This window comes from Fukomys damarensis, unplaced genomic scaffold (assembly GCF_012274545.1).
Source record: "Fukomys damarensis isolate Sample0158 unplaced genomic scaffold, DMR_v1.0_HiC HiC_scaffold_3, whole genome shotgun sequence".
Taxonomy (NCBI): domain Eukaryota; kingdom Metazoa; phylum Chordata; class Mammalia; order Rodentia; family Bathyergidae; genus Fukomys; species Fukomys damarensis.
The window spans coordinates 18,151,431-18,179,422 of NW_022900915.1; the positions used below are offsets into that span (position 1 = coordinate 18,151,431).

The window sequence follows — 27,992 nt, forward strand, 5'->3', positions numbered from 1 at the left end:
CAGATAACTGAGGCATATAGGACCCCAACTAGCTACAATCAAAAAAAATCTACACCTAGACATATAATAATCAAGATCACAGAAACCCAACAGAAGAACAAAATACTACAAGCGGTAAGAGAAAAGAAACAAATGACATACAAAGGAAAGCCCATCAGAATCACAGCAGACTTTTCAACACAAACCCTTGGAGCAAGGAGAGCCTGGAATGAGATATTTCAAGTACTAAAAGAGAACAACCTCCAACCTAGACTGATTTATCCAGCAAAACTCTCTTTCAAAATGGAGGGGGAAATAAGACACTTCCACTACAAAGAACACCTGAGAAACTACATGAATACCAAACCAGCTTTACCCTTATATCTTGGGTGCATCTTTGCTTATACAACACTCATGTAGATTTAATCCAATCATTTAAATTTTTTGTTGGGTAGAATTCATTTCCTTTTATTGTGATATATTGACATATTTGGATTATTTTCTGCCATCTATTTCAACAATGATTTTTTAATGTGCTTCATTGAGCTGCAGAAGTTTAAAGTATAGCTTTCTACCTCCTTTCAAACATTATAGAAACTCTAAGAATATGTTAACTCCACTTTCTCCATTCTTCATTTTCCATGATATTGTTGGTTTGTACCTTGTCTTTAACCAGCTTCATAAATTAGTGATTATCATTTTTAAAGTGAACATCTGATGGTTCATACTTTTTCATGTTTGCAGTTTGTGCTTTTTTTTGTGGTCTTGTCTGTTTTCCTTTCGAGCTTCAATTTCCTAGTTATTCTTTGAGCAAATGCCTGGGAGTGGTAAGCCTTTTTAGTTTTTCCTAGTACCTTTTGTCATCTTGTCCTCCCTCCTAAGTGATTGTATATCTGTTTATGTTTGTACATTATTATTGATGAAAAATCTATTGCCATTTTAATAGTTTTGCCTTCTATAGGCAATCAGCTTTTTGATGATTATTTAAAACTTTTTTATTCGTATTTATTATCATCAAATTTTGCCACTTCAATGTCCATGTGTCTCTCAGTGTACTTTTATAAACTACAAGCTTTAGTTATGGAAATTTCTGGTTTATTACTAGCACTATGTGGTTCATTGGCTCTGCCCTGCATTCCCTATTTGAGGATTATATTGTACCATCTGTTTCTTACATCTCTTAACTGTTCTTTTTTCTTTTTTTTTTTTTCTTCACATCGGATAGGTCATATGCTGACATTGTAAAAAGGTTTGAGGTAGGCACAGCTCACACAGTGGCATGAAAATCTAATAATCACACTTAAGAACCACAAAAGCTTCTCTCTTTTTTTTATATTTCGTCTCTTCTTCTGGATGATTTCTTTTACTTTATTTTCCAGTTAACTGCATCTTTCTTCAGTATGGCTAATGTACTTATCACATTAATAAAATTTTTAATATTAAATGACTTTTTCATTTGTAGAAATTTCCTTCTATTATTGCTTTAACAGCATCCCCAGTTTTGATATGTAGTACTTGATTACTGTTCAGTTGAAAGTATTTCAGGTTCAATTATGATTTCTCTGATTCATATTTAATTGTATTTCTTAATTTCTAAATATAATGGAAAGCTTCTGATTATGTTTTTGTTTCTGACATTTAGATTGTGGTCAGAGAAAAGCCTTTAATTATTTTGTTTTTTCAAACAGGGTCTTGCTGTGTAGTTCTCCTGACCTTGAACTCACTGTTGTCCAGGCTGGCAATCCTCCTGCCTCGGTCTCCCAAGTTCTGCGATTCCAGGCATGTGCTGCCACACCTGGCTTATTATTTAGTCTTTTGAAATCAGTTAGAGTTTCTAGTTGGTTAATATCTGCCATGGTATGGCTTAACATCCCTGAAAGGTGTATGTGTTGAAGGTGTGGTCTGTGGGTAGCTCTGTTGGGAGGATGTGGAACTTTTAAGAGGTGAGGCCTACTGGGAGAACCTTAGGTCATCCGGCCATACTCTGGATGTCTGGGATTGTGGCCCAGTTTCTCAGGTTCTCTGGACTTCCTGGCTACTGAGTAAGTGGTTTGCTCCAACACACACTCCCTTCCATTACCATCTGGTGCCCTCACCAGAGACCCAGAGCAATGGGGCCAGCTGATATGGACCATGAGCCAAAATAAACTTCTTAGGGCCAAGGAATTAGCTCAATGGTTCCAGTGCCTGCTTTAAAATAAACCTCTTATCTCTCTTTCTGGTACTGGGGATCAAACTCGGGACTTGCAAGTCAGGCACGGTGCCACTGAGCTAAATCCCCAGCCCTAACCTCTTTATGTTAAGTGCCTCAGGTATTTTATTATAGTAATGAGAAGCTAATATGGTATGTACTCAGTTTTTGTAAATTGTCCTACATGTGCCTGAGGAGAATTATGTTCTGTACTTTTAGAGTGAAATATCTCCATCCCAACTTAGGCTTCTCTGCATATGTACAGATGATCATATAGTTATGATGGTTTGACTTAGGATTTTTTAATTTTATGATGGCATAAAAGCATTATACATTGAGTAGAAAACATTTTATAGTTTTATTTATTGACTTTTTTGGTGCTGCTAGGGATTGAACCCATGTCTTCAGAGTAAGTTATATTCCAGCCCCGCCCCGCTTTTTTTCCAGACAGGCTGTCACTAAGTTACCCAGGCCAGATTGAAACTTGTGATTCTCCTGTCCCAGTCTCCCAGAGTGCTGGGATTATAAGCGTGTGCCACTATACCCAGACATGTGAAATATTTTTTCCTCACTAGAAAAATGTGATGTAGTACTCTCTCATGATGCTTGGCAGCAGCAGCAAGCCACAACCTCAGTCAGCCACACAATCATGAGGGTAAACAGCAGCAAGTACTCTACAGTCTACTGTGTTGCTAACCTATAATGTTCAGTAGATTAGATGTCTTAAATTCATTTTTTACGTGAAACATTTTCAACTTATAATGTAACTTCATGATAAATCAGGAAACCTATACATGTGTATATCTTATACATATATGTATATATATATATACACACTTGTTTGTAATATACACATTTATTTGTGATGTCAAACTCAGTTATTACCTAAAAATGTCTTAGTTTTATTCTGAAAAAGATATTTTCTCTAGATGTAGAATTCTATGGTAATATTTGCTTTCTTTCAGCAAATTAAATATACATTCTGTTCTGCTATTGTTGCTTTTGAAAAGTTAACTTTCACCAACTTTGGAAGTAATAACTGGTTATTCCTTTGAAAGTAATCTTTTCTTATCTGCTTTTAATATTTTCTCTGTGATTTGTTTTTTATGAGATATGTATGATATAAATAATTTTTGTTTATTGTTTATTGAATTTATTCAATCTGGATTTGTGTCTTTATTCTAGAATATTTTACCTTATCTCTTCAACTATTATCTGTTTCTTTCTCATTCCTCTTTTTCTGAGGCTCCAATTTAACACTTTGGGTAGCTCTTGTCTTTGGCTTATGTTCCTTTTTCCTTACCAGCTGCCAAAGCTGAAAACCACATTTGACTGAATCTGTGAATACTCTAGACCTGAGTCATTTCAGTACTTTAGTTACTTCTTCAGGTTCCCTCTCTTCCTTAGCTTTTGGCCTAGTAGTTCCTAATTATTTTGTTGCTTTTCGTTGCTCTTAAGGAAATTTTAAAAATATTTTAGCTTATTTGTTAGTTTTCAAAAGATGAGTCTGAATAATCTAATTCACCTTTGTTGGAAATGAAAGTATTTCTGTTTTTTGTTTTGTTTTTTAGCAGGGAATGAACTCAGTACCTTGTGCTTGCAAGGCAAGCAGCAGCACCACTGAGCTAAATCCTGAGCCCAAGAGTTTGTTTTTTAAAATATTACTAGCTACCCTACTGAACCATCTTATTGCTTATAGTATTTCAGTTTACTTTTTTATTTGCATCGTCATTATGCCTGTAAACAATGAGAAACTTTGTTATTCTCTAAAATAAATAGATGTTAACAGGAACTTTTATTTGTATGGGGGAGAGTTCAGCAGGGTCTTGCTTTGTAGCACAGACTGGCCTTGAACTTGCAGTGATCTTCCTGCCTTACTCAGTCTCCCAAGTGGTGGGATTACAGGCATGCGCCACCACACCCAGTTTATTTGTATCTGTTTTGTTTTTGTTTTTGTTACCAGGGATCAAACTCAGGACCTTGTGCTTGCAAGGCAAGTGGTGGACCACTGAGCTAAATCCTTGGCCCTATTTGTTACCTGTTTTTGAGAGGAATGGTTTTGTTTTTTCATGATCATGCATGATACTGACATTTAATTGTATGTGTGCTTAGTCTATCTCTAATTGTATAGGTATTTATAAAATAGGTGTGTTAAAGTTAAGTATGCATATACAATTTCATTTTCATCAGAGTGAATTTTATATTTTTCTATTAAGATGACCATATTGTATGCTTTCCTTGTGCCTTCTCTTTGTGATTTTGATTTATATATTATTGTACTCATTACTTTCCCATCAGTAAGACACAAAACCTAACATAAACACCTTGAAGAACATAAACACCTTGAAGGAGAGATTTATTTTGGTTCATAGTTTCAGTTGTTCAATTCATGATCAGCCAGGTCCAAGACAGAAAAAGCATGGTAGAAAGCCTCACTGTAGTAAAACTGCTTGTCACATAGCAGCCATATATATATTAATGTATTTTATTTATCACTGAACCCAGGGCCTCTCACATGTTAAATAAGCACATGTTCTACTATTGAGCTACACTTCTAGCTTTTTTATAAATGTTTTTTAATTGATGCATACAAATTGTACATATTTATTTATTTGTTTGGTACCAGGGATTGAACTTGGGTCCTTGTGCTTTCAAGGCAGGCGGCGGAACCACTGAGCTAAATCCCCGACCCTGTACATATTTATTGCATACCATATATTTTTTATTGTGTTGTTTTTTTTTTGTTTGTTTGTTTGTTTTCCTTCTCTGTCCTAGGGATGGAACCCAGGGCCTTGAAGGTGCTACTCTATACCTCAGTACTCTGTGTAATATTCTGACATCACTTATGTATCTGTGGAGTGTCAGGGCTGCAGAGCACACCAGAGAGGACTAACCTGAAGCATATGTGCTATGATAAAGGAGCCTGCAAGGGCTTGGGGCTTTCATATAACATCTAATTTAACACACTTCTGCCAGCTTGAACCACCAGTGGTAATATGCATGACTGTCCCATTGGGCAGCTTGTATCACTAGTGATACAAATGGACCTAATCACTTTTATCAGGCTTTTCACTAATAAAGTTAATAAGCCACCTGATAGGACAGTTATGCATGTGCTAGTGGTGGTTGAAGTCATCCAGCAGCAAGAGAGGTGAATTATGAGTCCATCATGAACATGTTAAACCTTACTACAACTCAAGGTGAGTAATAGAATTCTGACTTCTCAGAGGCGAGTGTTTGCCCAAAAGCACACAGTTTGTGGGAGTGTTACGCTTTAAGCCCATGTCAAAGCCATGTTCTTTCTATAGTTTGAAGAGCTAGCAGACTTTCACAGAAAGGACATCCCTCTGAGGGTTTTGAATGAGGCCCCTGGTGTCTTCCTTCTTCAGTTACACCTGACTTTAGTTTTGGAGGATATAGGGAATGATGTGGGAACAAAGGATTGGGGTTTCTGGCAAGTCTCTATTCAGGCTGTTTCTCATAGATAGACTTGTGGTCAGGATGAGGCTTGATAATTCAACTCTGTACCATTATTCCTTCTATTCTTTTTTGTTTTGTTTTGTTTTTGATTTTTTGAGACAGGGTCTCACTATGTGGTTGAGACTGACCTGGAACTCGCTCTGTAGCTCAGCTGCCTCAGCCTCGCCTTGGCAGTGCTGGGATAATAGGCGTGCGCCACGACGCCCCGCTCATTCCTTCTGTGCTTTATGTAAGCATTAGGAGGTAGACTGACCCTCCTCAGTAATCTCATAATCACTTGCCTCTGACCATGGGCAGCACAAAAGTCTTCAACCACACTTTCCAGAAAGTGTTTTGATTGGAATGAGCATGTTTTTAAACTCGTGCTGTTTTTTGTTTTTGCTTTCTGAACAATCAAGCCCCTTCTGAGTGGTTTTTTTATGATGTCTAAAATCACAAACCACAGATGAGGAATCTTTTCAGTGGTACTGCTTATGTTCTCTCCTTTCTGGCAAGTACTTTGGAATGTTTTGTTTATTGAATTCTGATCAGTTAGCAGTTTTCCCTCCCAGCCTTTCTTTTGTTAAAAGCAGTCTGTTAGCTAAAGAAGAGAATCCGTAAAGGCTAGAGAGAGGACCATAATTGAAAAATGGCAGGAAATATTGACCCATATGCCCCACTGATGACTTCCATACCTTGCAGTCCTGTGTTGCTTGGATAGAATCCCTGGTAGCAGTCTTGGGGCTTTTTCAGGAAGTTGGCTGCATCCCATTACCTTTGAATGTGTTTAAAGTGTTTAATGAACTGCACTGAGTAAAAAAGGCTGACATGTGGCTGCAGAATAGAAAGATTTCCTCATATTGGACAATCTATAATCTCTTTGTTTCAGGGAAATCTCTAAGCCTGACTTCCCAGGCTGATTCCCTGCCCCCACTGCATTTCACTTGCTTACAGAAACTTGAGGTTTAAAACTAATTTATTTCTATCCCATTTTCTCTATGCTTTTATTTCTGCATTTAATCAGTTACTGTGGTCCCACTGCCACTTCAGCCCGACTGCCGGGAAAGGTTTGTAGCTGGAGCATGGTGCCCCAACCTCCATATAGACAGAGCATCTGACCACTATGAAACAGTCTCAGGCTTTTCTGCTCTCTCTGACTGGAAAGTGCAGAATGAGGTGGACTCTTCTGTCCTGGAGCCTTCCCTTTGTGCAATACCCCCAGAATGGGAAGTATAAAGAGGCTTTAAAAAATCACTTAGAGTGCCAGGCATTTAGGTCAGTGGGGCTGCACCTACCTTGCTAGCACAAGGTCCTGAGTTTGATCCCTGGTACTGAATAAAACAAGCAACAAACAGTCACCTGGAAAGCATATGGTTCAATAGTTACCTTTTCTTTTGACCTGGTTATTTTGATTCTCATGGCAAGAAATTGAAACTAAAAGCTGTCCCAGAAAAGTTTCTGTTTGGCATTAGACTGGGGGTTCTGGGGGCATTCTAGAGAGACTTTCCCTTTTAATGGTCACATTGGTACCTTTACTCTGTTGTTTGTTTGGAGACAGTGTCTCACTGGGTAGTTCAGGCTGGCCTCACACTCACCGTAATCATCATAAATCAGTGTCCCAAATGCTGGGATTACAGGTGTGTGCTACCACACCCAACTCTAGTGCCTTTACTCTGCGCAGTGTTTTCGTACCTTTCATTGTCTTGTTTTGTTTTGGTTTGGTTTTTTGAGACAGGGTCTCACTATGTAGTTGAGACTGACCTGGAATTCACTGTGTAGCTCAGGCTGGTCTCAAACTTGCAGTGATCCTCCTGCCTTCGCCTCCCAAGTGCTGGGATTACAGGTGTGCGCCACCATGCCCAGCCTACCTTTCATTGTCTTGGTGGAAACCTTTTGGGTAAGTGGGGTGGTATTGAAATTAAAAGAAAGAAAAAAACCAAGTAGAAGATGGGCCCAGGAATAAACTGACAATGCATTTCTCAGCCAGGAAGAAAGGACAGAAATAGTTAAGCCCTGATTAATTAATAAGTAATTAATAAGACACTTAATTAAGAGCTGTGGACAGTGATCAATGGCTGGATGGAGGAGCCTCACATATCCCACTCAGTGCCCCTCTAAAGTGATTTGTTCAAGACCCTAGAGCCAGCTGGAATTCCAAATGAAAAGGTGAGTCAGAAACTCTGAGTTTTTGGGCTAAAATGTGGCATTCAGGTGGTATTTTTTGCCAAGTCTGACAACTCCTGGATCTGAAAGTGATGTATTCCTGAAAGGTTCACATCAAGCCTCTCTCTCTTTGGCTGTATAACTCATTATGAATTTTGACTTAAATGAGCTGCAGTTTCCTCTTTTGCAAAGGTAAGAAACAGTTGGATACATACCAAGGTTGTGGGGACAGTGGATGTCTTAAACAGAGTCCACCCCGTTTTCCTTCCTTAAAGCAGCTGGTGTTGCCAGTTACTGCTTGAAATGTCTATGCATATTCAAGTAAATACAATTATATATGTTCTTCCCCTGTTTATACATAAGAAGTAGATACACGAGTCTATAATTTGCTTTTTCCATTTAACAGTGTATCTTGAACATCATTGCTTATGAGTCCATAAAGAGCTTCTTAGAAACTAATTTCTTGTTTTTTAATAATTGTAAAGTGACTCAGGTGGAAGCTTTTGGGAAAATGCTTGCATTGACCCATGTTTAAAAATGACAGTGCTCCAATTAATTAGACTTATTACTAGGCAAAATTTGTTAAATGAAGGAAGGATTTGATTGTTGCGTCTAAGAAGGGATTATGATGGCTTTTTAGAGCCGGTATGACTCACAAAACATCTTTGGTATTGTTTGGAATGACTGTGTTGTTAGTTCCGCTTATGAATTTGTGTACTTCTAAATTTTATTTTAAAAGATGTTAAGGCAATAAAGAAGCCACATGCTGGATCTCCTCGGCTGCATTCTCTTCCTCCTCTACTGTGCTGGGACCATTTTGTCAGAACCAAGGAATAAGGGTCTGTGCTAGGTGAACCATGGCCACTAGGAATTTTGAACTCTGGAGAGACACAAATGCTTTGACTTTGCAACTGTGAAAAGTAAAAATAGAAAGCTCAGCTATTTGCATTTTCCCTTATGAAATTCTGCTGATGAGTCAGGAATGCTTCCAAGTGCAGGTGGCCAACTGGCTCAGTTGGGGCCCTTTTTGTGGTTATGTTCCTGGTAAGGAGACTGTCCTCAGGTTGATGGGAAATTATCTGGAGGTAGGTTAGAGGGCCCTATACTGAGTGTTTGCTAGGGCAGCTGCTCTAATGCTTCTGGGAGAGCCAGGCTATTTATAGAAGACAAAAGCATATTTCTTGTTCTTTAAAGGAGTGAAAAGGTTTAGACTCCTCAAGGATTGCCAGAGATTTCCAGAGGTCATGAATGCTCAAAGCAGTATGGTACCCATTTTCCCCTCCTAAATAGGCAGTTAAAAATAAAAAATAACTATAATTTTAAATTAAATGTCATGATGACTTAAAATAATATATCAAATTGATTCAGTTATTTTCTCACATATTTTGTGTACCCATACTTTCTCTAGAATAAACTGAGTCTTTCTGTTGATCGACCTTTGGGAGTCTCTGGTTTTCCAAGGAGCATCCCCCTTTCTAGTTTTTGGTGACAGGAATTTATTTATAATGTGAAGAATTCTAAAGCTTTTTAAAAAGTTCTTTTGTTTATTTAAAAATAGCTTTATCCAATCAGAGCATTAAAATAGCTCTGAAATTTTCTTGTAAGAAATGCATTTTCTTTTTGCGTGCTCCATGATAAAATCAGTCTTAATTTCACTTCAACTAGTGTGTAAAAACACACAGTGAGTGATTATTAGTCCCCAAAGGAGGCAAGACAGATGGAACCCAGAATGGAATTGGCTGTATGATTAATTGAATCCTTGAAGATTTGAATAGTGTTAGAACTGATTCGACCCAATCAGCGCCTTGAGATAGTTGGTGCCATCCCAAGCCTGAGAGAAGAAAGGATCACAATAACCCAGATTTATCCTCTATTAAAATGGATTGTATGTATGCACCAGACGGTTCCCATTTTTAAACCATTGATGCAGGATAATTGGAATGGAAATAAACAAGATTAGAACTAGATTACAGGTATTTGTGCAAGTTGCCTCCTAAATCAATCAGAGTCCATGATTTGTTCTGCGGGTGCATTATCATTAGAGGGAATCACTGAAACTCAGACATATCTGGAGCTGTCCAGCCTGGAAGAGAAGAGGAAAGAGGAAGGAGGTGGAGCTGAAAGCTGCCTGGAGTTTGGAACTAGGTGTAACTCCAGAGTGCTTTTCTTTCTTTTTTGGCAGATATCTTCCAGAGAGAATTTTAATTTAATTTTGCTCTTTTTTCCTCTCCAACAGGGTTGCATAATATATAAATTTGAAATGACTGCCTTTTCTCCTGAGTGAATAGATGGATGTGTTCTTTTTTAATGTTTGGATCAGTCACCCAGGGCAGCTGCCGCGTGTGGTGACCCTGCAGAGGGGAGAGAGAGGACTGATGGTATAGGGGACTGCACCCACGCTTAATTACCAAGTCCATTAGGAAGATGGGTGCCCTAATGCCTTGCCAGGGGGCCTGTTTGTTAGTGCAGAACATTTTCCAGGGAATGAGAAAACCTGGGTCTTATTTTCACTAATGGGCTACACTTTACATTCCAGGAGCTAAAGGAGAAAGCTCAAATTCTCTCCCAGGTTCTCACCACCACTGATATCTAACCAGGATTATGGGATGGAATGTGAGGCAGGGTCCCTGCCCTCAAGAGACTGTGATCTTGCCTGTGATTTTGCCCTAAGCTCAGGAGTGTGGACATGTGAGACACAGTCTCAGGTCTACAAACAGCTCATTGATTTTGTCATTTTACTTCTCTGGGGTTTAATTTTCTGCTAAGAAAAAAAAATCTAGGTATCTGAGGTTCTTGCTGGCTTGAGAAGTTTGCCACTGAGTTATCTATCAAGGGCTATGGTCATGCCATGGCTTTGATGGCATGGTGCATGTAGGCTCATAGAAAGTTTATCTCATAGGCAAATTTCACCCTATGAAATTTGAACTGTGCTTTTTCTTCTTCTTTTTCTTCTTCAATTTTTCCATTTTGAGCTCTTGTGAGTCAGGCTGCAGGCAGCTCATTTGCATGGGAGTCAGCCAGAAAAAAAGCAGCTTGAAGTCTACTTTCATTCTGCCATGGGAGGTGCTTTACTGCTGAATTGCTAACCAGGCAGGTCAGTGGGAATCAAAGGCTCTCACTTATCCTTAAATGGAAACCAGTACAGCAAAGCATCTCAGAAGGAAGTTAAAAGAAAAAGGAAAAGAAATGAAAAGGAGGGGGCCCTCAAAACCTTGCTTGTTGACCTTTCTCGACTATGGCACTCTCCAGATTTAACATACAAGGGGAAAAGGTGAGGGTTTTTTTAGTCCCACACCAGACAGGGCAAAACCTAGGCCCATAGCACACTCTCATATTACTGGAGACATAAGAACTGAGCCAGCTCTCTTCTCCCCATTTTCACATTGCCCTGTCCTGCCATTATAGTGAGCTCAATGGCTGCTTTGGCTGCAGTTTCCTCTGCTGCCATTGTGACAGGCACAAAGGAGTTTAATTTGCCTCTTTTTTGCTGGTGTCCCCTTTGTAAAGAACAGTGCCTGAGAAGTATATAATCTCCTTGCACCTGATACAGGCCTCATTCTTGTAAGTAGCATGTCCTTCTTTTTCAGCTCAGCCTCAGTGGTCCCTTTGCTACACCTTCACCTGAGCCTCCAAGAGCAAGTGGTGCTCAGGTTTTCCTTCTGGCTCTTGTCTGGGTATGAGTGATGTCAGGAAGCATGGCAGTTCTGATCATGAGCTGTGCCTGGTTCCCTGGAATTTAAGAGCCTCCAGAGTACAGGAGAAAGGGAGGGTTGTTTGTACAATATCAGTCTTGCTTGGGACTATGTAATCCGTGGCATCCAGGGTATAACGAGCTTTATTTTTTACTTGAGCCTCAGTCCTGGAAATGTTGTTGCTCTGTTCATTAACCAGAGGACAGGCTAGATACTTTACCTTGTAGGTTATATAAAGCAGGGGAGGCATTATTCAGTATCTTCTTTAGCTTTTGATTTCCCAGACTCATTGGAACCTGTCCTCTGGGCTAGTGGAGCATTCTAGCCACTTTTGTTAATCCTTCAACATAGCTCAATATGACAGATAGCTTTTTATTTTATCCTCCAGGATGACACACACTACTCATAGCAATCCTATCTCACCTGTCTAATACCCAGAGCTATGGGCAGGGTGTAAGTATCAGGGTGATAGTTGCAGAGGATATTCTTCCCTGGGGTGATTAATCTTTGGTCTCTAGGATTACAGAGGCTAACTAGGCTTGCATCTCACATAAGAGACTGTCTCTGTCTGCCTGGACATCATTGTCATTTTTATTCACAGTTTCTGCCAGGCCTCCCTATTCTTTTCCTCTTGGGAGTAGGGTTCCCTCATGTGCTTGGGTAGATAGGTGTCTCCTCCATGGAGAGAGCTGGAGCATGAGAGACCCACTAGGATAGAATGGGAGGTTGCAGGACAGTCTCCTTTCTGTGTCTGTTTGATTGATTGATTGATTGATTGATTTTTTGAGTCAAGGTCTCACTGTGTAGTTCAGCCTGGCCTGATCTCACTGTGTAACCCAGGCTGGTCTTAAATTCATGGTGATTCTCTTGCCTCTGTCTCCTAGGTGCTGGGATTAGAGGTAAGCTCCATACACCTGGCCCATTTTTATTTTTTAATATTTTTTTTGACAGGATCTTACTGTGTAGTTCAAGCTAGCTTTGAACTTACTATGTAGCCTAGGCTGGCTTTGAGTTTGCAGTGATCCTCCTGCCTCAGCCTCCTGAGTAGCTTGGATTATAGGAGAGTACCACAACACTTGCCTTCTGTATATCTTCTGGAGCGAGAATGTACTTGTCCTTGTCCTCCTTCTCTCTGTGTGGTACTCTGTCCTCTACTGTACTAGACAAATGTGATTCTTGGTGATAAGCAGGAATGGGAGGGCAAAGCCAAGTAGCAGTTATGGCTGAGGGCATCCCCTTGAGAATGATTGTTTTTTGGAATAGTAGCTGATGCCATTCACTTCCATGGTTGTTTTGTGAAAAGCTAACTGTCTGCAAAACATCCCAAAACAACCATGCTGGGGAAGCCCTTGGGCATCAGATATGCCATCCCTGAAGCAGAGAAACCCAAGGACCAGGGCCACACTGACTTGTACAGTGACCTCAGCTAAACTCCTTGGCCTCTCCTGCCCTTACTTGGAAGTGGAAAATACTCTCCTGTATCTCCTGGAGCCACAGAGAGATAGATAGGATATCCCTGTAAGATGCTGTGATTATTTTGAAAGAAACATGCTCTATCTCTGCCAGTTGTTGTTATTAATAGTGACACTTGAAAATCGATAGGCCACCACTCTGGGGAGCTGCACATCCTGCCCACATCTATTAGTTCTCCAGTTGATTCTCACCTTTTTCTCCGGGAGGGAGGGCCTTCCCTGTATTCTTCCCTGGAGGTTAGGAGGATACTTTGGAGGAAATGAGCTCAGCAGGGGCCTTTGAACTGGACAAACGCATTTGGGAGCTGTGCTTGTTGCCCACAGCATATAGTCTTGGAGAAGCCGGCTCATTTGACAAATGTTTATTGAATTTCAACTCTGCTATGCCCTCAGCGGATATAAAAATGTATTTGGCACAGTTACTACCCTCAAAATGTTTAGAGTCTACACCAAGATATGAAGAATATTTAGAAATAAGAATACCTATAATATGTTCGGCACTGAGCTAAGAGATTTATTACATTTTCTCATTGGCTTTGACCAAGTAAATACAATTTTGAAGTAAGTAAGATTACTATTTCCATTTTATGCATGAAGAAACTGAGGCTTAGGGAAGTTAAGTTCTTGCCAAGAGTTACACAGCTAGATTGTGTTAGAGCCAAGATGTGAAACAGGCAGAGTAATTTGAAAACTAACTCATACCACTGTGCCATGCCAGGTGAGGATAAATGTTGAGAGAGAGTGTGTACAACAACGGATGGGGATGGGGTGAGAAACAGACTGACAGACTTGATTTCATTAGCTCCCAAGTTCCATGAAATGACCCATGACAAACACTCCCTTCATGAGATGGACTGGTTGTTGCTAGGGAGAATAGGGATTCTCTCCCTCCTTTTTGATACAGAACATTTTGATTTGGTTTGCTGTTTAAGACCAGGGTTTGCTATATAGTTCAGGCTGGCCTTGAACTCTCTCTGGAGCCCAGGCTGGTGTCAAACTTGTGGCAGACCACCTGCCTTAGCCTCCCAAGTGCTGGGATTCCAGGGGTGTGCCACCATGTCCCCAGCTGATAAAATAAAATTTGGGACGTCTGTAGTTTAATTCTGTAGTGGAGTCATCCACTCACTTTGCCCACTTGTCACCAAGGCAAAAGGGACCATTGAGAATATGAGTGTCCTCAGGCATGAGTGCTCATCTCAGCTTATGGTCTTGGTAATGCTTTTCATAAGAAATCTTATTGCTATACACAGGGATCCAGGGTGAACCTCTGAAGCAAATGTGAGGCTGCTATGGCAGCATTGGACCTGCTGCACTGGGAAGAGAGCTTGCCTCTTGTTACCGAGCACAGGAGAGGGACACTGCCATCGAGGGTCACACAGTATTTTCAGCAAGCAATCCTTTATCATTTATTCAGCCTCTTAAAAATAGATACCACACTTTCTTTCTCATTGACACCATTTGTCACCCTCTGTCCTTGCTTTTCACACATCGAACTGCTTATGAATATTTATTTACCCTCCAGAGGCAACTCCATACATGTGTGTATGTGTGTGTGCACATGCCTCGAACTCTGCCTTTCCTTCCTTTGCTATCAGAAAAAGTGACATGAGGCTTGGTTTGGCTCAATGGTAGAGCACGTGCTTAGCATGTGGAGTGTCCTGGGTTCAATTCCCAGCACTGGGAGGAGAAAAAGAGTGATGTAGTGGAAATCAAGGAATGCAAGAGCAGGGGCCCTTTTCTTTAAACCCCGTTTTGATGCTGCAGTTGACAAGCTTCCACATCTCTGTTCTGGACCCCTGCTTCTCTGGTAGGTTGCTTTCTTCCTGCTCTGGGACTCAGAGCAGACTGGTTGTCCAAACTGTCTACCTTGTTCAGAGCTCAGCCAACCCTGAGCTCCAATACTGTGCTTCCAGCCTCTGCCTAGCTGGTGAAATATCTCTCTAGGGAGTCAAGTCCAGGATTCCTGAGGTGCTTTGATGAGGCACCTTGGCTTGGACATTCAGCTTTTCAGATATTTTTGTGGTTTTTCTTGGCAAAGAATAAGTGAGGTAAGCAAGCCAGCCTTTACCTCCTCTTTAAAACCTTTGCTGGCCAGTCACACTGACACACAAGCCCTAGCAGTTTTGAAAAACAAGAGCTAACCACCGTGGAGAAAAGCCTCCCTGTTGTGGCTGTGCCCATCTGCCTGGGTTGTCCCTGTTCCAAGACATTGTTCTGTCTTTGGTTCTCCAGGGTGACTGAAAAGAGGATGACTGCCTGAGCATTTAAATGAGGGAGTTGATTATGGATGATGATGTATGCTTCTCAGATGTGTTCCATTTAGGAACCCTCCATACTCTTTGCCATGCTCTGATACACTCTGGAGACCAGAAACAATTGTGGGTTGTCATCCTTTTCACTCTGCCTCCAGGCCAAGAGGTCCTCCTTTGTATCCTATCCCAGCAAAACAATGTCTTGAGTACCTGCTATCTGTCAGGTGCTTTGCTCAACTGTGGATACAGTGGTGAACGAGACAGATAGGGCTTTCTTCCTACATGGCTTATCTTTTAATCCAAAATTAATTTTTAAAAGTCAGTATATCAAAATTAAATACTTTTGGGGCCAGGGATGTACCTCAGGGCAGCACACCTGCCTGGCAAGCGCAAGGTCCTAAATTCAATCCCCAGTGCTGCAAAACAAACAGTTTTTTGTCCTTCAAAGGATACTACAAAGAAAATGAGGACTAGGCATTTAGCTCAGTGGTTTCACCACCTGACTCACAAGCACAAGGGCCCACGTTCGATCCCTGGTACCAAAATAATAATAATAAAGTATAACCCATTTTTAAAAAGGTAGAGAAAAGCCAACTGTTGAAAGAAGAAATCAGAGAATGTACTCACTTTAACAAGTGCTGACAAGGATGTAGAGAAAATTGGAGCCCTCATACACTGCCAAGGGGAATATAAAGTTTATCCAGCCACTTTGAGAAATATTCTAGTGATACTGCAGATGGGAGTTACCATATGATCCAGCAATTACTCCCAGACATACACCCAAGAGAAGCAAAAATGTGTCCATGCAAAACTTGTTCATGAAGGTGCATAGCAGCATTATTCATAGTAGCCCCGAAGAAATGTCCATCAGCTGATAAATGGATAAGTATAATGTGGTATATCCATATAATAAAATATTATTTGACAATAAAAAAGAAATATGTTATTGCTACATACTATGAAACGACATAGTTAAAATTACATAGATGAAATGATCAGACACAGTAAGTCAAAGATACAAGTCATGAAGGACTCCATATTGTATGATTCCATTTATACAAAATGTTCAGACTACAGCAGATTTAGAGAGAGCCAGCAGGTAGATTAGTAGTTGCTTGGTGCTGGGTGAGATGGGATTAGGGAGAACTGCAGAGTGACAACTAATAGATACAGGGTTTTTTGGGGGCGGAATAAGGAAAATAAATTGATGATGGAAATAGTTGTGAAATTCTGTGAATATACAAAAAACTATTGAATTATATACTTTTAATGAATTTTGTGATATATGAATTATACTTTAAAAAGCTATTTTCAGGGCTGGGGATTTGGCTCAGTGGTTCCCCTGCCTGCCTTTCGAGCACAAGGGCCCAAGTTTAATCCCTGATATCACCCCCCCCAAAAAAAATTAAAAAACTGTTTTCAAGTCAGTAATGTTATGAAAAAATGATTACAGTATAGAGGATTTCTTTAGATGGATAAGTGACAGAGACTTTTGAAGAGAGGTCATTCTGGCCTCAGTGCAAGTGGAGGCAGAGTCAGCCATGCATGCGTACGTTAAGCTGGGATTTTTCCAAGCAGAGGGTGCAAGGGCTCTAAAATAGGACAAGCTGGGCCAGTCACCAAAGCAGCTACAGTCCAATGGGGCCAGAGTGGGCTGATCCAGAGTGATTAACAAAAGATGAGGTTGAGGAAGTTGTCAGTGCACCTGGAGACCAGGTAAACTATATTTGGATTTTATTCTAAGGGTAATGGGAGGCCACTCTCAGCTTTTAATCAAGGAAATAACAAGATCTGTTTTCTATTTTTTAAATATGCTCCCTCTGGTTGCTTTGTGGAAAGGAACTCCTAGTGTTTTTGAAATACGGAGACCTCCAACCCTGTTATCTTACACCTCTCATGGTAGGAAGTTTTTCTTGGTGTCTAGCTGAAGTCATCCACTCTCACCAAAATTTTGGATGGTAGATCTAATACCTGAGGTAGCACTTCATAATTGGGAAGAATTATTGTCGTGAGCCGGCGACGCAGAGCACTGTCCAGCAGTGCCTCAAACCTGAAAGAGCAGCAGGGTGGAGATGGGGCAGAGAGAAAGGAAGGACGCCAAGACAAGAGTCTGATCAAGGCGATGTTTATTGCCGGCAACCATCAGCCCTTTAAAGCAAAGAAAAAAAAAAAAAAAAAAAAAAAAAAAAAACACCACAAACTATTATGGGATGGGGTTACCATAGTAAATGCAAGTTCACACAGGAAAAGAGCAAACAAGCTCAACAAAAACAACCACCATGGTAGTAGTAACCCAGACAACCACACGTCTGAAGGTCGGAGACAAGAAACTGCAACTTTCAGGAATTCCACAAAGGAAACACACCACCTTCTAAACTGGAGAAACTTAACAAATATGGAGTTACTAAAGTTAACAATACTTACAACTAATACTCATGATTCCCTCAAATTATTACTCACCAGATTAGAACATAGAGTCAGAATGCTTCATGTCTCTCTACGGGTTTGGCTACTTTCATTATGAGAGTGTGGTGTCCAGACTTTGGAAGGGTATCTGCCTGGTTTTCCAGTGCTAGGGCTATTTCCAGCCATAGACCTAAGACACTGAGTATAAAGCAGTCCTGCCTCCTCCACCAGCTAGCAGCACACCCACTTTAGTCCTTCGAGGTCTGGAGCAGTCTGGGGAATAAACAACATGGGTGCTGTGTTGAAATCTTACAATCCAGTGTCAAGGTTAGAATGAACTTTTTTCATGGCTCCAGACAAGACAGACACTATAAGGCCTGGTTTTGATTCTGAACTCTACTACTCATTTGCTGTGTAACCTTGGGCAAGTTGTTAAATCAATCAAGCAGTTTCCTCATCCATTAAAAGGGGAAAATGGGATTGGTTGTTTGGAGGAATAAATTTGTTAATACATGTAAATTATCTAGAACAGCACCTGGCAAGTAGTGCTCAGAGAGTGTTAACTCTAATTACTACCTTTTCTTTGTTTCCCCAAACGTTTCTTTAAAGAGCTCAGAAGGGAAGTATACATCTCCGGGAAAGGAACATAGCCATTAGAGCTTTGCTTGCTCTGTGAATGTTTCTTTTTATTTTTACACGTAGTATTTCCTCTTGACTGTATATGTAATACATGCTTAGTGTAAGCTTCTTTTCCCCCTAGTACCTGTTTGCAGTACATAATAACATAATGAATACTTTCGTCATGGGGAGTTGGTACATACACATACTACATTTTTACTTCACCTTTCCTTCCCTTTCCTTCCTTTTCCCTCCATCCCTAAATCCTCTTCTTATCTGCAAAAGGTCTCCTTTCCTGTTTCATATTGTTTATCTTTTATTTCACTCTTTAAATTATTTATACTTTGGATTTCTCCTATAATGGTTAACCTATCTGATTTATTTTTCTCAGCATTATGGTCTCAAAAGTACATCCATTTTTCTACAAATAACTCAGATTTATTTATAGCTGAGTAGAACTTCATTGTGCATATATACATTTTTTTATCCATTCATCTATTGATGGATATATAGGCCATTTCCAAGATTTAGCTATAAACATGGATATGCATGTATCTCTGTAATATGATGTCTTTAACTCTGTTGGGAGAGATACTCAGAAGAGGTATAACTTATCAAGTGGAATTTTTAATTTTAGTTTTTTGAGGAATCTCCATACTGCTTTCCATAGTTTTTGTACTAGTTTACACATCCACCAACAGTAGAAAGGTTCCTTTTCTCCACAACTTTACTAGCATTTGTGTTTTTTGTTTGTTTTTTGAAGCAGGGTTTCGCCATGTTGTTCAGGGTGCCTTGAACTCACTATATAGCCCAACCTGGCTTTGAACTTATGGTGATCCTCCTGCCTCAGCTTCCGAAGTGCTTGGATCACACCTTAATGGCCTTAATGTTGTCTTCATTTGCATTTCTCTAATGGCCAAAAGTGGTTTTTTGTGTATTTATTGGCCATTTGTACTACTTCTGAGAAGTGACTGTTCATTTCAGTTGCCTATTTTTTATTGGGTTTTTTATTTTGAGGGGCTTAGTGTTTTGAGTTCTTTATATATTCTCAATATTAGTCTTCTGTCTAAGAAGTAACTGGCAAAAAAATTTTCCCATTCTGTAGGTTGTCTATCCACTAGGTTGTTTCCTTTGTGTGCAAAAGCTATTTAATTTGATACAACCCCATTTGTTGATTCTTGGACTTACTTCTTATACAGTTAAGGTTCTGTTCAGAAATTTTTGCCTATGGCCATGATTCAATAGTTTTACCTAACTTATTTTCCAGAATAGTTAATGTTTCTGTTTTAATATATAGGTATTTGATCTATCTTAATTTTAATTTAGTACATGATGATTCATTCTAGATTCATTCTTCTGTATGTGGATGACTAGTTTTCAAGACTGTCTTTTTTCCAATGTATGTTTTTGGCCCTTATGTTGAAGATCAGATGGCTGAATGTGCCTGGGTTGTTTCTACATCCTCTATTCTACTCCACTGATCTGCGTGTTTGTTTTGTTCCAGTATCATATGGTTTTTATCACTGTAACTTTGTAGTATAACTTGAAATCCAGAATGCCTCCTGATTTGTTTTTGTTGCTTGGGGTTGCTTTTGTAAAATATTTCAGCTGCCCACTTTCAAGATCTTACTTGCCAACAGGGGGGTCTCTGTGTGCCCACTGCAGCACATGTGCCATGGATTCACCACCATTGATCTAGTATATCCACCTTACCTTCTATTCCTGACACTGTGACCTCACATTGGTCAAATGTGCTACCCATGGTTTATATCTAGATGTGCCAATAGAGCCTCAGTCACCCATCAGCGGGCTTCTGGAAGAGGATCGGACCCTTGGGCACCATAGCTATTAGGGAGGTAGGGCCTGGTCCAAGGAGGCAGGTTGATGGGGGCGTGACCTGGAAGGGTGTATCTCCCTCTTCAGCCTCTTCCTTCTCTTGCTGCTTCGTGGCTGCCAAGACACGAACGGTTTTCTTCCATCCAGGCCCTTGTGCTGTGCTGTTTCTGTGTTTAAACCTGCCAAAGATGGACTGAAACTCTCTGAACTGCGAGCCAGAATAAACCTCTTCTTTAAGTTGCAGGTGTCAGGTATTTTTGTACCAACAATAAGGAAAGTGACTAAGACACCATGCTGTCCGTAGAATTTTTCATGTCATCTATTTCTGTTTGCTTTTCATACTGATTTTTAAAGTGATCATTTGTGTCTTATATTGACTTGCTTTATTTAACTGAATTAGTTTATTGTTTCTTTTTTTTCTCTCTCTCTCTCATTGAGTTTATTGCTACATTCTAGGTATACAGTACAGTTACATTCATTATTGGGATCTTGTACCTCTACATGACAGGTGTTGGTTCTCATTTTTTCCCCCTTGTCCCTGCCCTCCCTTCACCCGCTTCTACCCTCCCCATTTACAAATGCTTTATTTCCATTTTTTTCATTTTCTCATATTTTTTTCTTTTCCCTTATTACCTTTCCCCTACCCTTCCCACTTTCCCTACACCTTTAGCCCTTTTCTTCCTATTTCACATTGTCAATTATATCATTAGGATCTTATGTACTATTATATTTTATATTATATTTTCACACCAGATAAACTATTCAGTATTTATACATGTGTGACTTACTTATTTCACTTAGGAGTATATCCTCAATATGTATCCATTTTCCTATGAATGAATCTAATTTCTCATTCTTTATGGCTGAATAGTATTCCATTTTATAGAAAAACCACATTATTGTTTCTTCTTTAAGCTTGTCGAACATTTTATTAGTAAATTTGTTTATCTTTTTCATTTTTCAAGCTTGTTAAACATTTTATGCATTTGTTTATATCTTTCTTCTTTTAGCTCTTCAAACATTTTGATCATTTGGCTTTTGGGTTGTCTATAGCTTCCTGTATTTCATTCTTTGAGATCAGCTTTTGAGAAGCTTTGGTGTTCATATTGCCTTACTTTTTCATGTTTCTAATGTTTTTGCACTATTGGTCGAAGATCATTTAGGGTAGAAAAGCTCTGTCAACACTGTGGAAATTTCTTCAGGTAAATTTTGTCTCCCTGTGATGTGTTCTTAGGTTTGGTTATATTTTGGTGATCATACCCCTCTAGGTGATCAACCTAGTCAACATGACATTTGAGGATCTTCTCACTGGCCAACTTTTTCTGGAGTCTTGATCCCCAGAACCACTCAGGAGAAAATGAACCACATTAATGTTAACAACTCAAAAACAAACCAGATATTGGTATGCAGTAAAAACCAATTAGTTAAAAGCAACAACTGTGCCACCATAAACAATAGAAAAAAATAAAAGTCTAAGAAAAGCCAGTTTTTAACATATTGTAAGAATAAGTAATTGCTATAGCTATACCGTCACATTGGCAGAAAAGATACCTGCAATAATAATGTAACACAATATCCCAGCACTTGGGAAACTGAGGCGGGAAGATTGCCATGAGGGTCAGTGTGGGATCCATAGTGATTTAAGGCCAGCTTAGACTATATAGTGAGACCTTGTCTCGAAACAAAAACAAAAAGCCAAAAACCATGGACATGCAAACCAACTATTGAAATATAACAATTATCTACTGAAAACTATACCCTGAGAATTTAGCAGTAATAGCATAGAGTCAACTAAATAGCTAAAAAACAATAAAGCTTATTAGCAGCAATTAAAATGGGGAGTACAGGGAAGGGAAATAAAGTAAAAATTGAAAAATAAGACAAGGAAATTAAAGAATAAAAGTTAATAGAATTAGATAAAAGTAACAGAAAAAGACGAACAAGAAAAATAAGAAAAAGGAGTAAAAACAAAGAGCAAAAGACAGGAAAAACAAATAAACAAAAAGATAAATGAGTCCATAAATTTCCTCCATGTGTTTGTGAATGGGTCCTTTCCAGGAATTGGGGGATTGGAACTCGACACACATGAGTTGAGGGATACAGTCACAGCTAGGGCCTTTTTCTGTTTTGTTTACTTGTACACCTTTTTTTTTTTTTTTTTTTCTTATACCAGGGATTGAGCTCAGGACCTTGTACTGGCAAGGCAGGTGGCGGCACCACTGAGCTAAATCCCCAGCCCCATTTGCACACTTTTTGCTGTGTGAATGCTGAATCCAGTGTGCCTTTCTCCCTGGGCATGGTTAGTCAGTGCCTCAGGGCTGTTTTCACTCCAGCTGAATCTTAGCCTTTGTGCTCTTCTGTGTACCTCATGTCACAGGTCCTTCCAACTCTGGCAGCCTGTGGCCTGTTGGGTCATGAGGTGCCTCACTTGCTCCAGAGACCTGTCTGTCCATGAGCCCCAGATTGTGGCAACCACTCGAGCAAGCCAAGGTTCCTGATCACATCGGCGGATGGGAAAAATGAAGAAACCATTGAGCTCTATGCTAGAAGTAGGAAATGAGGGGAGACCATGCCAACACTTTCAGACCAGACCCCTTCAGAAAACTACACAGTTAGCGAGGCATGGTGGCACACACCTGTAATCCCAGCATTTGGGAGGCTGAGGCAGGAGGATCACTGTGAGTTCGAGACCAGCCTGCGCTACATAGTGAGTTCCAGGTCAGTCTCAACTACATAGTGAGACCCTGTCTCAAAAAACAAAAAACAAAAAACAAACAAACTACACAGTTGGCCTGGCTTCTCACCACAGAGGTGTGGTGAGAGCTGTGCTCTTCACAGCTTGAGTTAGCCACTGCTTAAACTTCTCAGGGGATCTCTGACCACTCTGCCCCTCCTCTGTGAGTCATTTGGCCAACTCCCACCCAGTCCCGTGATAGGATGACCCCCAGAAATCCTGAAATATAGTTGTTCTGTGACTTCTGGCTCTCTCAGTAGCTCAGTCTTAAACAATAAGCCCCTTCCCCAAATGGCTTCTGATTATACCAATCCCATGTATGGCAGATGCTGCTGTGAATTTCTTTTCCAATTCTAGCCTGCTGGGTGGAAAGAGTCACTGTCAGAGTAAAACCTCGTACTATATTCGCAGCTTACAATAATTATGGGCTTTTCTTGGGCAAATGTTGCATGGGGCTGCCAAACCTTTTTGGGCTTATCTGGGAACCAGTTCCCCCTGAGGCTGCCAACCTTTCCAGGCTTACCTGGGAGCCAGAGTTAATATTCCAAGAGAGTTCCTTCTTTTCTCTGCATTGTATACAGTTTCTCCAGTTTCTCTCTGAATTCTAGTTTTCCTGTAGGCTCTTTCTTGATTTCCAGAGTTCTACCTTTTTGTCTCTTGTTGAGTTGTTGTTTTCCAGGTTCTGGAGAGGCCGTGTATTCATTTCTTCACACATGCAACAAATATTTATGGAGTGCCTGCTATGTGCTTCCTTTGCATGTTACAGATAAAAGTAAGGGAGACAGTGTAGGAATACCAACCACATGCTGGGCATCCGTGAAGCTTTCTTTCAGTAATGGTAGCTCCTGCTACTGCTGCCACTCAGAGGAATGGGCATCATATTTTCTGCAAGCTTTTTCTTGACTGGAGAGTTGGGATGTCTGGACCATGAAAGTCAGTGTCTTCTCTTTTATAGTGTTTTGAATGTTGGGGGCTTCCTGAAGCCTTTTAGTGGCCCCAGCACTAGATCTGGTTCTTCAGCTAAAGCATCATTTGTTGAAAACAGTGCTGTAAAACATCTTTCCTTCCCTTCATATACAGTTTATTAGCTATTATTGCCTGGAAGCACGGTCTCTTTTCCTCTACTAGCATTCATTCTTTCTATCTTGAGTGTCCTTCCATGTGATGCTTAAGCTACAAATAGAAGTTTGGGCAACTCCCAATTCTACCTTATGTGAATAATTCACTCTGAGGTAATCTGTGTGCCAGGCTGGTTTCCCAAGTCAGCTGAGTGGATTATTTTGCTCTTTCAATTATTCAGCAGTACAAGCAATTGGGAGCTGGCATGAGGATGTGAAGGCCGTGAGGTCATCTGTTCGCAGTTGCTCAGCCCTGCCAGTGGTGATGTTTCAGAGGAACTTGGAGGCTTGTAGAGCAGAGCCCACAGGGAGAGAATACAGGTAGTGACGGGCATAATGGTAAAGGCTGAGAGCTCTCAAATGACAAGCTGGGAGAGGTGAGGCTGCCAACGGCAGGCAGAGAGCTGAGGTGGGGCCATGTATCAAAGTTTCCTTCTCTCTGTCCTGCACCAGAGGTGAGATCCCATTGGAGCCAAGTTCATACTTCGTTAGAAACTTGCTGTTTTTCAGTACTGGAGATTGAACCCAAGGACTGTACAGTAAGCTATATCCCTTTTCCTCCCCTCTTTTGACTAGAGGTATCCCTAAATTACTGGTCTCAAACTTGTGGTTCTCCTGCCTCGACCTTCCAGAGTGTTGGGATTACAGGGATGCTATGCCAAACTTGGCTGAAAGTTTCAGTTTTGATTCTGGAATATTAGATCTTCCTCCAGTCTTATATGATGTGACCCACCACTGCACTTCTCTTATATTTGCTGCTCAATGGGACATCAAATGGCTTCCCTTGGTGGTCTGAGGAGTCTCCCCTACCTATAAAAAAGGCTCTTTATATTTAAAAAAAAGGCCTATCTAGTAGTAGTGCATTGATAGCAAAGGTAAATAGGTAAAGATTTATATACAAATTCATAACACATATATATATTTTAAATGAGGGTGTGAAAAAGAGGGACTTTTCCTTTTAACTGTTCCCCCCTTAGCCTGCTTGAGGTTTGTTTTGTTTTGTTGCCACAAGCTGACTTTATTTTCTAATTGAAAGACATGAAATAATAAAGTTAACACAGAGTTGGATTTTCTGGCAAGAGCCCTTTGAATCTGTGCTCCAGCTCTCATGGTTCTTCTGAGCCATTTTAGCCTTGCAAAATCTATAATGGACCCAAGTTTTAGGGTAGACTAAATAGTTTCCCAGATCCCACAAGTCAGGTGGCCAGTTAGGCTTTACTCTGAAATCACGTGGCCAGCCTCGTCTAAGGGTTGTGCCCTCTTTATTGGGGCTGAACAAGCACCTTGTCACCAGTGCTCCAGCCGCACAGTTGCCAGCCTTCCTTCTGCTATTTCCCCTTGCTTCCCTTGCCTGAGGACCCAGGAATCATTTGTTTGCTGGACCCCAAGTTACCCTAATGTTACCCCTATAAGTCTCCGCTTTGCCCGTAACTCAGATGCTATTTTGAGGTATATGGTTTGTCCAACTGAAATAGTTTTGAAGGGACAAGAGGGTTAGTTGCTGATTGAACTGTTTCTCTAGGATTAAAAAAAAAATTGTTTTCATTTAGTGTAGCTCAAGAAAAGTTATTTGAGGGCCAGGAATATAGCTCAGCAGCACAGTGCCTGCCTGGCAAGTACAAGGTCCTGAGTTCTATCCTTGGTACCAAAAAAAAAAAAAAAAAGACAAAAAAGAAAATAAAAGGAAAAATGGAAACAAAGTTTTTGTACATAGGAAGAGGGTTTGGGGGGCTGTGGGATAAAATAAAATTTAATGAAAAAAAAAAAAGAAAAGTTACTTGAGCTCAATTTGAGTTTCACTCCAGGTTTTAGGCTAATGATCGATTCCAGCCTATACCCAGGAAAGGCAGGGGCAGGGTAGGAGGCAGGAGCTTTCTTTTCTCCCACACTCTTAGCAGCAGCAGTTTAGTTAAGGTATATGTAGAGCAAGAGCAGAGCCAGCTCAGAGATCTCCAGGCCAGAGGGGCATCCATAGGCAAGCTGCTTTTCAGCCTGGCTCAGAGTTCTTCCATCTGGGCCCAGCATGGCTGCATTAAACCCGATCTTCCAATATGGCTCCAGATAGCAAGCATAGCCAGAGCATTTAACTATCCCATGTGGGAGGTGAGCTTTATTTTCTTGCATTTCTAGGGAAATCTTCAGTGGGCAGATAATGATGGCAGAAAGAACTTGGTAGCCAGGTATTGGCTAGCACCACTGAATAGGGCAAGCCCCAGGTCCATGGTGAGGTTAAACGATTCATTTAGGAATATGCAGAGCTTGGGAACTGAAGCCTGATGCTGCTCCATCCTGCTAGGTCTGACCCCAAGGAACCCCCATTATCCTCTGGCCCCAGGTGGCCTTAATAGAGAGGCTTCCTGAACATGTCTTGTCTCTCCCCAGGTACCATGACAGAGCTAATTGTGGGCTCTTGGAGGAGAATATCATCTGCATGGCCTGAAGGAAGCTTGACTTCCTGGAGGCTCCCAGAAGGAGAGCTGTGTGATAAATAGAGAGATCAGGGTAGCTTTGGCTGGAACTTGCTGGAAGCATTAGAGGAGTGTGCAGTGGGTCCTGGATCTGAGGGAGGAAGGCCTGGGATTTCCTTCAAGCTAGATTGTAGGGAGAGCTTCTGAGGAACCGAAAAGAGTCCAAAGTCCCTCTGTTTTAGCTAAGCCAGATTAGACGCTCCATTATTCGGGCTGACCTTTAAACTCTGCAAATAACCTTCCATTGCCAAAAAATAGATTAACCAAAAACCAGGTTTTTCAGGAATTACAAATGAGCAGTTTCCAGGAATTGCAACTGGGCGGTTTATTCCAGAAACTGCAGCCAGGTCAAAATATGACAAAACTGGCTGTGGCAGTTAGATGACTAAGATAAATCTCCCGCGCAAACCCCTGCCCGCACCCAAATAGTAGCCAATAAGTTTGAAGTATTACATCTTATAATATCCAATAATAAGTTAGAATTATAGGCCAATAGAATCAACAGAAATCATAAAAAAGCCAATAGAATAAAGAGAATTTCAAGCCACCCAAACCCTATAAAAATAGGCTAATTTAGTGGGTCAGGACTTCCAGTTTAAAGCTGCTGTGTCAGTGACACTGGGAGTCCAGGCTCGAGCTTGCAATAAACTCCTTGTGTATTTACATCAGAAGAGTTTCCTGGTGGTCTTCTTGGAGATTCCGCGACTTGGACACAACAGCTTCTCCATGAGCTCTTTATGCTAAGTGCTGGGTAAAGTGGCAGTGGGTATATAGTAGGTTTTCTACGTAGGCAACAAAATATGCAGCTACCCCTTCCCGGGAGGCAGAGCTATCTTGTGGATCCATTGGTGTGAACAGGAGCAATTCAACTCCATTGTGGCCCGTATCAAAGGTGCTGAAATTTCCAGGTTGGAGGGAATTTATTCCCATGGTGGAGAAGGAGATTCAAATTCGTGGCTCTGGAAGCCTTCAAGAACTTGGCTGCCTGGGCATTCCTCTGTATGCTTTAGTACCATAAGAGTTTTCTCAGTGAAGCTTTTGCCATAAGTTTTGTGCTTGTGCTTTGTCTTGTGCTTGTCTACAAAGATCCACTGCTATTAAAGGAACAAGCAAGCAGCAGTGCCTTTGGAATGTTTCTAGTTAGAAAGATCAAACTGGGCTTTTTTTTGTTTTTGAGGCAGAGTCTTGCTTTATAGTTCAGGCTGGCCTTGAACTCACTGTTTAGTCCAGACTGGCCTTGACCTCAAAGCAATCCTGTTGCCTCAGCCTCCTGACTACAGAGATTACAGGTGTGTGCCACCATGCCTGAGCAAATTAGATTTCTGCAACTATAGTCCCAGCCAGACTTTTGCAGACCTGGCCTGACTCCCAGTCCAGCCCAAAACAGCTAATTATCTAGTACTTTGGCTTGAGATGGTATAAAACAATGAGATGGACTGTTTATGTTATTTATCTTGTTTTGGGACTCTAAAAACATTACTTTGCTGGCTTGATGGCACACACCTATAATCCCAGCACTAAGGATGCTGAGGCAGGAGGATCGCTGTGAGTTTGAGACCAACCTGGGTTACACAGTGAGTTCCAGGTCAGTCTCACTACATAAG

General features: G+C 40.7%; 1 protein-coding gene and 1 non-coding gene across 3 annotated transcripts in view; one reads left to right on the forward strand and one right to left on the reverse strand.

Moving 5' to 3' along the window:
- Nucleotides 1–27,992, forward strand: part of Sil1 (SIL1 nucleotide exchange factor) — a 255,643-nt gene that overhangs the window by 190,186 nt on the left and 37,465 nt on the right. The gene's annotated exons all lie outside the window — the stretch shown is intronic.
- Nucleotides 1,195–1,298, reverse strand: LOC117283236. The gene has a single exon (XR_004514212.1). It is a non-coding gene; the product is annotated as a small nucleolar RNA U13 (small nucleolar RNA).